The following is a 10540-nucleotide window of genomic DNA, read 5'->3' as shown; positions in this document are numbered from 1 at the left end:
GCTCAGACCCCTCCCCCCAGGCTGGGCCCCTCCAGGACCACGGGCCCTCTCCACGGGCACTCAGGGTCACTCAGGGTCACTGACCCTGTGTGCGTGTGCGTGCACACGTGCATGTCCGTGGGGCCTGGGCGGACCAGCCTCTGACTCCCTGCCGTCCCATTCAGGGCCTAGAGATGGCAGAGGGCGAGGGGCTGGGGAGCTGCCATGCGCCCCTCACCCCTGAGCCATTGCGGCACCCAGGGTTGTGCCCCCTGTGCTGGGCCTTGGGGCCCCCCGTGTCTGCAGGATCCCTCTGGCATAGGACCGGCTCTCATCAGAACCAGCCCTGGTGGGGGGCTGCAAGAGGGAGCCCTTCTCCCCAGGACCCCTCGGGGCCAGGATGGGGCCGTTTCCCTGGGCAGGAGTCTCAGCTGCCCAAGGCTGCACTGTTGGCCGTGTGGATAGCTTGGGGCTGGAGCAGAAGGGCACCCCGAAAGCCTGCCCCGCCCCCACTCCAGGCTGCTCGGCGCCCCACCCCCTGCCCCCACCCAGGAGGTTGCCCAGGCCCCAGCTCCGTGTGGCCCACTGGCCCCGACCATCCCTGCCGGGCGAGCACGCCGTCTCCACTGATCTTTTCGTATCTTAGACCAGTTGAATATCGGGGCTCCCGTAGAGCTGCCTCTCAAGTTCTGAACAGCATCTGTCTGTCGGGAGCTTTCCTTGGGGTTGCACAGAACCCAGAAATTATTGTGGAAAGAACTGGAATCCTGAGCACATTGCGGCCCTAGGCATCCTGCAGCCCCTGCTCACGTGTCCCCCCGACCCCACCCGCCCTTCCCACCAGGCTCCCGCGTCTCTGCTCTGGCCGCTGCCCTGCCAGAGCCTCGCCTCGTGTCACCCCGTCTGTGGTCTGCGCTTTGGCTGGTGTGCTCACAGCCAGGCCCCCTGAGGGGTTTGGGTGCTGGCGGTGCACGCGAGGTGGCCTCCTCACCCAGTGGCCGAGGCTGACCCAGCTCTTCAGAAAGAGGCTGCGCCGTAGATCCGAAACTGACCGTCTGCAGCTGTCCAGGCCCCGTTAACTTTCCTTTCTCCAGTGCAGCCGACACAGCCCCCGAATCGAAACCTTGGTGTGCTTTCGGTGCCAAAGCTTCTCGGAAAAGGGAAGTGACCCCTGGTGGCACCCCAGGCGCCCCACCTGCCCCTCCAAACATCCAGACCCCAGCTGGCAGGGAGCCCTGTACTAGCGAAAACAGCACGAAGAGGCAACACGCAGGGGACAGGCTGGGCAGCTCCTGAGTAGGCAGTGGACACCTGGCCAGCAGGGCTGAGGGGCCATCGCCTGCCCACTGTCCATCCCTGCTCCTGGTTGTGGCCAGGATGTGTGTGGGGGGGGGGAAATAAGTGGGGGGGTGAGGCCCAAGCCCACATGCAGGTCGGGGGTTCTCAGCGGGGCCCTCCCCTCTCTACGGGGGCCTCTGATGGGGCGTCTGAGCCTCCGGCACATGACTTCCAGGCAGCCTTGGCAAAGCCCCGAGCTTGGGTTACACAACTGCCCCCCCTGCCCCCCGGCTTCCCGGCAGTCAGGCCTAGCTGGACGGGGTGGGGGCAGGGCCTGGCCCTCCAGCACTGGTCACTGCAGGAAAGCTCTTCCCAAGGGGCCAGTCCCTGAGGCAGCAGGCTAGGGTGGGGCGGGGGTTCTGCTCTTAGATGAATGAGTAAGGGTCTTCTTTGGGGCGGACCACCTGTACTCAGCACTGAATGAGCCTGGCGGGCAGGGTCAGAGGCCCACCCTACGAGGAGAGAACCGGCGACCTGGGCGGGACCCATCTTCCAACGCGGGCCTGGGGGTGAGCTGGCTCTGCACAGGCTCTGGCCCCTCCTGTGTGCCCTCCGGCCGGCAGGCTCCCCGCCCTGACCGGAAGCTCAGGCCCCCCATGGGCATGGGACCCCAAAGTCACTGGCCCCGCCCACCCACAGGGAGGGCTGTTGCCCCGCCCCACAGGTGCTGCCCTGAGCTGACTCCCTTGGGCTCCCCACCCAGGAACACTGGGCTCAATCAATGACCCACTGGCCACTCCAGCCATGCGCAGGGGGACAGAGAGGCGCTGGTTCCCGGGCTGTCAGGTCAGCTCAGCCTGTGGCCCACCAGCCTCCCCGTCCCCACCCCCTGGCCCACGTGCTCTGTCTGCCCAGCACCTGTGCCTGACTCCCGTGCCTGGCCGCTGCCGGCAGCCACTGCGCCCTAATGGCCAAATTAGTGGTGGGTCCAGCCCCAGCCTTGGGGCAGGCCAGGGCCACAGCTCCCACCCCGTGGTGCAAGGAGGGCCCAGGCCTGCGTGGGCTGCTCTGGGGCAGCTGCAGGGCCCGCCAGCCCGCCAGCCCCCCAGCTGTGGGGTCCAGGTGCGGTTCCCTCACCTGACTCCCTCCTGGGTAAAATGGAGCTGAAGATGAGCAGTCCACGGGGCCTGGCACTCAGCAGGTGCGTACTGCCAGATGGGTGCCATGTTTCCCCTGGCCTCACCTGAGCAGGGGGCAAGGGTCACACGGAGGGGCAGAGCCTGGGGCAGGGTGGGGCTCAGCCCCCCACTGCCACCCTCGTGGATGCCACACCCCGGGCACCTCCCTGGGGTCCTCCTAGCAGTATCTGCCAGGAGCGGGACGCCCACCTCCCGGGCCCTGCTCGCTCCTGCACCCCACACACCCGCCATCCCGGCGTGCCCTCCAGGTGCGTGCCCTCCAGGTGCGTGCCCACAGGGCCTGGTGTAGCCGCCAGTGACACAGTCAGACTCCTCCGCCTCCCCTCCCGCCTGGGCTGAGCAGCCACCCCCGCCTGCGCGCCCCGCCGCCTCCCTCTGGCTCTCTGGCCTTGGGGTGCTCTCAGCACCCCCACTTCTGAGGGCTGCGTTGGCTCCCAACCAGCGCATGCAGAGGGCGGTGGTGATGGGGTTCCGCCCCAGGGGCAGCCCTGGGTCCAGCTCTTTCAGCCAGCTAAATTTTTAATAAAAAACAGAATTCCCCTTAAACTCATACTCTGAGCCACTTTAAACATTTCTCAGAGAGTTAAATGGAAATTTAATAAAATTCGTGAAAAGTATTTTTAAAACAGCTTAATTGAGGCGCGATTTACATCCCATAAAGCATCCGCTTTCAACAATTTTAATGAACCACCCACGAGTCAACGATTTGAGTAAATTTTCTGAGTTGTGCCACCAGCGCCACAGGCCAGTTGTAGGACGTTCCCGGGCCTCGAAGCCCTCGCGTGCCCTTAGACTCGCTCCCCTCGCCCCCGGCGCAGGCGGCCGCCCGCCCGCTTTCTGTCCTCACAGATTTGCCTCTTTTTCGGACACTTTACATCACTGGAATCATACAGTGTCGGGTGTCTGGCCGCCTGCATTGGGCATCCGTTCTGGGGTTTGTCCGTGTGGCCGCGTGTCAGGAGTTAGCGCCCGTGATACGGCACTGCACGGCGGCCCACGCTTTGTCCATCCACTCGCCTGTGGGCGTGTGGGTTGTTCCGTGGTCTGGCTGTTACGGACGAGGCTCCTGTGGACACTCGCGTACGTGTCTTCATGTGCCCATGTTGTCATTTCTCTAGGAACGGAAGGCTAGGCCATATGGTGAGTTTATCTTTAACTTCTGGAGCAATGGGCTATCCATTCTGCATTCCCGCCGGCAATGTGTGAGGGCCCCCGTGTCTGCGGGTCCTTGCCAACACTTGTCATTGCCTTTCTCTTTGATGATAGTCATCCCACTGGGTGTGAGGTGCCATTGCGTTTGTTTTCAATTTGAATTTTCCTAATATCTAATGATGCCAAGCGTCTTTTTCAATTTGATCAGACGTTTCACCAAAAAAGATATCCAGCTTCCCCCTCCTTCTTTGGTTAAATGTCTAAATTTTGGGCCTAGTTTTGTTTGCCTTATTATCGTTTTTTTTTTTTAATTTATATTTATTTTTATATTTTTTTAGAGAGCCGGAAAGGTTGAATACATACGACGCTTATTTACAAGCTGTGACTTTCATACTAATAAAAGAAACACAGATTTCCTTTGTCCTTGAGTTTTGGTGCAGCTTATGCGTAAACAACATTGCATCGGTTAGTCTGCACTTTTCAAAATAATAAATCGACCAAGGGTACAATTAAATTTACAACCGAAAGCAAATTAAAAATGAGTTCACGTTTATTTTTAACCGTGCTACATACATAACAATTTTAAGTGTCTGTGTTCCTTACTTTTGAGTTGCAAATGTTATTCATATATTCTAAATGCAAGTCCTTTTATTACATATATGATTTGCAAACATCACAGTTTTCATTTCCTTACCATTGTACTTTGAAGCACAAAACTTTTATTTTCGATCATCCAGTTTACATTTTCTTTCGGGGACCCTACTTTTGGCATTTCACCTCGGAACATTTTGCCTAATTCGAAATCACGGAGATTTCCCATTACGTGTCCTTTTAAAAGTTTCCTAGCTTTAGCGCTTACACATGTAGGTTTAGGGTTCATTTTAAATTCATCTTGTATATGGTGCGGGGTGGGGTCCGCATCCCAACAGTCATGGTGCTAGTGGTTGAAAAGTATGTCCTTTCCCCATCGAAAGCCTCGGCACTTTTGGCAAAAATCAACTGACCACAAATCTACGGGCTTATTCTGGACTCCAACGGCATTTTCATCCATCTGTATGTCAGTCCTTAAGTCAGTAAGTGCTGTCTTCATTCCTGTAGCTTCGACGTAAGTTTTTATGTTGGAGACTGTAAATTCTCCCATTTTGTTCCTTTTCAAAATTATCTTGGCTATTCTGTGTCCTTTGCATCTTACACGAGTTTCACGACCAGACTGCTAATGTCTGCTGCCCGCAAGCTGCCGGCGTTTCTGTAGGGACCACGTCCAGTCTGCTAATCAGTCAGTGAGCATCGCCATCCTAACAGTACTGGGCCCTCCAAACCGTGGACTCTGACTGTGTCTCCCCGGATTCAGGCCGCCTGTAAGCCTTTCAGAAACGCAGGTGCTTTAAGTGTGCCAGCCCTGCACCCTTCAGCTGAGCTCATTCCGGGGCATTTTATTCTTCTCGATGCTCTGTGAGCAGAGTGGTTTTCTGTGCCATGCTTGGGTTGTTCGCTGCGAACTTCTGTGCATTGATCTCGCATCCTGGGACCTTGGTGCCCTGGCTTATTGGCAGCCTGTTTCCCCCATGTCCTCCCTCCATTTGGCCCCAAATGCATCACAAGCGTAGAAGCGGACAGTTTCCAGTGGAGGGAAAGGGAACCGCAGATAACCGGAAAACCAGGAAGATTAGGGAGGCAGATGGTCAGAGAATGACACCAGAAGATTTAAATGTTTGGACTCCTGGGCTCCCCAGGATGAGTGTGTGCCTGGATCCGGTTCTAATTAGCATATCGAATATTTGGAAAATTGATCCAACAGGTGCACTGCTCCCCCCCACCCCCGCCCCGGCCTGGGAGCGACCACTAGGTGGTGCTCACGCAGGCCAGACTTTCGATCCGGAACAGCAGACGTTGAATGTTGAATGGACGTTGCAACCATAACCCACGGGAGAATAAAACAAGAAAATCCAGGGGGGGCAGGGGGGGACCCAGAGTCTCACAACACAACACTGACAATGTCCAGGACAGAAGCTAAAATCAGTTGGCATCTGAAGAACACGAAAATCTCTACTCACGTGGGAAAACAGAGTCGCTGCCCGTGCTGTGACGACACAGGGGCCTGAGGGGGACTTGGAGGCACCTGTGGGAACCATGCTCGAACCAGAAAATACAAACATTCTTAACCCTGACAAAAATATTAAAATAAAGTGACTCAGCAAAGACACAGACAACTATCAAGAAGAACCAGATGGAACTTTGGGGAGTGAAAAACACAATCACTAAACACTAAAATAAAATAAATCCTAACTGTATGGATTCAATAGCAGAATGAAGATGACGGGGGGGGCGGAAATCAATAAATTTGAAGATGTATCAATAGAGTTTAATCTGTTCAATAGAAAAAGGACTTTGTAAAAAAACGAACAGTCTCGGGGACCTGCGACAACAATAAAAAGGCTAATATTTGTGTCATCAGAGTCTCAGAAGGAGAAGAGAAAGAGCGTGGGGCAGAAAAACTATTTCAGGAAATAACAGCTGAAAACTTCCCAAGTTTAGTGAATGACACACACTGACAACTCGGGGAGCACAGCAGATCCCATCCGGGACCCACTGAAAGAAATCCACACCTAGACACTTCAGAATCAAAATGCTAAAAACGAGGGGGGGGCGGAAATCTTAAAAGAACCAAGAGAAAAGTGATCTATTGCCTACAGAAGAACAGTGATTTGAGTGTCTAGAGTTTTCATCGGAAATCATAGAGCCCAGGAGGACGTAGTCCCACATTGTTCAAGGGTTGAAAGAAAAGAACTGTTAATTCAGATTTTTATATCCGGCAAACGTCCTCAGCCTAATAAAGGGCATCGATGAATACCCCGCAGCTGACGTACGTAATGTGACGGACGTAAAGCTGTCCCCCTAGGGTTGGAACCAAGCCAAGGATGCTCACACTCACCACTCCTATTCGACGTAGTGCTAGAAATTCTAGCCAGTGCAATAGGGCAGGAAAAGGACACACAAGGCACACCTACTGGAAAGGAAGAATAAAACTGTCCTTATTTACAGGCACTATAATTATTTATGTACAAAATCCTAAAGAATCTATTTTTAAAAAGAACCAAGCTCCTAGAACCAGTAAGTGAGGTTAGCAGTGTTTTAGGATACAAGGTCAACTCAAAAATCAATTGTGTTCCCAAATATAAGCTATCGATCATTGGAAAACAAAAATTTAAGGATGTTACTATTTATAACGGCTTCCAAACATGTCTAGGTGTGAATGGGACAGAACATGTCGAGAGGCCGTGTGCTGGAAACCACAGATGCTGCTGCCAGGAATCGAAGATCGAAATTAATGACACGACTGACTACGTCGATGGATCCGAAGGCTCTTGCAGTGAGGATGTCGATTCGCCCCGAAGCGATCTGCACGTTTAACATGTAACTATCCAGAATTCGGAGATACAGACAAGCCAATTCTAAAATTTATATGGAAGTGCAATGGAACCAGAACTAACAAAAACAGTTGGAAAAAGAGGAACGAAGTTGTAGGAATCACATTACCCGACTTTAGCACTTAACTACACACCTGCAGTAATCGAGACGCTGTGATGCGGCGGATGCAGACATTGACCAGTGGAGCAGAACACACTGTCCACAAAGACCCGCAGAAGTCTTTGACGAAAGTTCAAGTGCAATTCAGCGGAGAAAGAACTGTCATTTTAGCAAATGGTGCTGGAACTGGTCGTCCATGTTCAGAGAGACAAAGCTGGACCTCAACCTCATACCTGAGCAAAGGTGAACTCCAAGCGAGTCCTCGGTCTAAATGGAAAGCCTAAGGCTATAACGCTTTCAGAGGAAAAGTGGAAGAAAGTCTGTGACGGGGTTAGTCGAAAAGTCTGTAGAAATGACACCAAAAGCACGGCCTGTAAAAAAAAATGGATAAATTGGACTTCAAAATTATAAGTTTTTGTTCTGCCAAAGACACTGCCAAGAGAATGACAAGGGAAGCTGAAGTTTGGGAGAAAATATTTGCAAACAACATATACGAAACGGACTTGCATGCAGAGCGTAAAGCAGCTCTCAAAACTCAACATTAAGACGACAACACAACTTGCAAATAGGCAAAGGTCTGGAAGAGACACTTGACCCAAGAGGATGTGCAGATGGCAGACGAACACATGAAAAGATGCTCGCCACCGTTAGCCGTAAGGAACCCGATGAGCTGCCGCCACAGGCGGATCGGGAGGACTAGGGAAGAGACCCTGACAGCGCCAGGGCCCGCGGTGCTATGAAGCGGCTGGAAGTCGCACCGCGCCGCTGGGAGCCCCAAGTGGGCAGGGTCCCTGGGTCCCTCAGGAAGCCAGCTCTGTGCTGCCATGAGATGCAGCCTTTACCCCAGGGAAGGAAGTGTGTGCCCACAGCAAAGCCCGCGCAGGCCCGTGGGCCATGGCTTTGTTTGTAAAGCCTGGGAACAACCCAAACGTCCTCAGTGGGCGACGGACGGACAGAATGTGTCATCTAGACCACGGGACACTGCTCACTACTGCCGACCCAGTGAGCCCGAGGCATTGCCCCTGTGAGAGGAGCCAGTGTCCAAGGCCGCATGCCATCTGCCTCCACCTACACGACACTCGCAAAGAAAAAACCGTGCTGACGCGGGGCAGGCCACCGGATGCCAGGGGGCGCGGGGGCGCGCGGTGTGCCCACGAACCGTGGCAAGAGGCGGTGTTGGGGGTGACGGCCTTCCGGATGCGGTAAAACATAAAACTGCACACCAAAATAAAAAAGTCGATTTTATTATGTGATAACTAAAAAATTGCTTAAACAAAATATTTAAAAAATAGATTCCAGGCAGTTTCTGCGCGCTCCCGCGGCGGGTGTCGGGCGTCGCTGCACCTCTCCGCGCCCCCTCGCGCATGTCCTGGTGGCGGCCACTGCCGCCTCCCCCCCCCCCAGAACTGGGTAGGCGGCCCCAGGGGTCCCTCCTGGGTGAGGGGAGGTGGTCTCCACGAGGGCCGAGTCTGGGGTGGATCAGCGGTGAGACACCTGCGCTGGGAACCGGGGGGCCCAAGACAACGGAGGTGTCCCCAGACGTTTCCTCCCAGCAAAGGCCAAAGGGAGGGGGACCGGAGCGCTCGAGTCGCGTCCCAGGCCCTGCCGACGGAGGGGGCGCCACGCTCCTCAGGCCCTCCCTCTGGGGCCCCCGCAGGGCCGGGTCTCCCCCTCTTCCCCAGGGCCTGTAAGTCCAGCCTCGTCCCGGGTCAGCCTCGGTCCTCCGACGGCCCCGCGGCCGCTCCCTGTCCGCGCTCCCCCGGCCGCTGCCCAGGGGAAACCGCGGGGGCCCGGGCGGAAACCGGATCTCGAAATGGGGCCGGGGGACGGGGGCGTGGGGTACGCAGCTCCGAGCAGAGCCCCCAGCCCGGCCCCCGGCGCGCTCCGGGGCGCAGGCTCTGGGTCGGAGACACCCAGGAGGATACCGGCCCGGGGCGCCGGCGCCCCTGGTTTGGGCGGAGAGGCGGCGGCCCGGCGCCCCAGCGCCCCGTCCCCCGCCCACCGCGCCCCCAGGTCCTGCGAGCGCGCGGGGACACCCCACGTGTCCGCGCCCCACATTCACACCTGCCGGCCACCGCGCCCCCTCCCACGCCTCACGGATCCCGCCTCGCGCGCCGTGTCGCCGGCCTCACCGGTGTCGCCGGCCCAGGCCGCCCGCAGCGCGCGCAGCCGGCGAAGCGCAGAAAACAGCGCGTGTGAACGCGCGCGACGCCGAGGTTTAGGAGAAAAACCGGATCGTCCCAGGCGATAAGCAGCCGTTTAAACCGGCTTCAGAACAACCGAGCCCCGACGCGGAGCCGCGCCCGAGCGGGTGGCCCGGACGCCGCTCGGTGCGACGCGCAAGGGGGCGGCGGGCTGGAGCCCTGACCCGGGCAGAGGCCGCGCCCGGCCCCGCCGCCCGCCTCGCCGCGGAGCCCGCACACGCCCGCCCCTCTGCCCCTCCGCGGTTAAGCGCGGGTGTCCGCGCCCTCCTCCTGTCCCCTCCGTCCCCAAACCCTCTCCGGTCAGGCCTGTCCCCAGAGCTCGTCTTGCCAAGGCGGGTCCCCCTCCGGCCGCGGTCCCCGGCGCTCCGCGCACCCGCGCTCGGCGCCCTGTCCTCGCCCTGTCCCCGCCCTGTCGACGCCCACGGCGCCCACGCCGTCGTCTCCGCCCCCACGGCTCCTGCGGCCGGTCACTTCGATGTCTAGCGGCGATCGCCCCGGGCCACCTCCTGGGCGCCCAGCCCGCGCTCCCCGTCGCCCACCGCGTCCCGGAGGCCAGCCTTGACTCCCGGACTGCGGCCCCTCCCTCCAACTCCTCGTCCCCCACCGCGTACAATCCCCGCCTCTCCTCATATGACCCCTCTCTCACCGGGCACTCGAGTCGTGGAGACTCTCCCCAAACCGACTTCTTTTCGGTGGCTACAGGACCCCCCTCCTCTCCACTCGCGTCCTCGGTTCTCCCCTCGGATCCCGTGACCCCCGCGGTTGCCTTTACCCCCCGGGCCTTTATACTTCCCATACCGCCTGCCCCTATCAGGCCTCTCTATAAAGTTGGGTTCAGATTTTTCCCCGGTGCCAAAACGCAGAGACTCTCCACCCTCCCTTTTCGTAGGTAGAGCGTTTCTTTTGGAAAACTTGAAAGTGCTCCGTCCCCTCGAAGCTAAGCAAGCCCCTCGCGTTCTTACGGCCCGGCCCCGGGAAGGGGAAAGTGTTTCTTAATCGTCTGGGGAGCATCTCTTTCAAATGCAAACAAGGAAGATAGCGCTGCTGTCTCTCTGTCTTACGGGGGTTTTAACTTAGATGCCTGGCTCCATGTTGAAACTACCTGCTCGTCACTGAGAGATGAGAATTTTTCATTTTTCCTTTGAATAAAGGGAAATAGATAAGGCATTGGCCACCCCCATTACCAGGTAAATTTAGGAT

The 10540-nt window shown here is 57.0% G+C and overlaps 1 long non-coding RNA gene across 1 annotated transcript; it reads right to left on the bottom strand.

The window, feature by feature from the left end:
• Positions 1–5441: 5441 nt before the first annotated feature.
• LOC120602843 (uncharacterized) lies at positions 5442–9515 on the bottom strand. The gene is made up of 4 exons (XR_005652861.1): positions 9269–9515; positions 7171–7507; positions 6541–6615; positions 5442–5772 (listed from the first exon to the last, which is right to left on the bottom strand). It is a non-coding gene; the product is annotated as an uncharacterized LOC120602843 (long non-coding RNA).
• Between the last annotated feature and the right edge of the window lie 1025 nt (positions 9516–10540).

This window comes from Pteropus medius, unplaced genomic scaffold (genome assembly GCF_902729225.1).
Source record: "Pteropus medius unplaced genomic scaffold, Ma_sr-lr_union100, whole genome shotgun sequence".
NCBI lineage: Eukaryota > Metazoa > Chordata > Mammalia > Chiroptera > Pteropodidae > Pteropus > Pteropus medius.
This window is presented reverse-complemented; position numbering and strand designations above follow the sequence as displayed.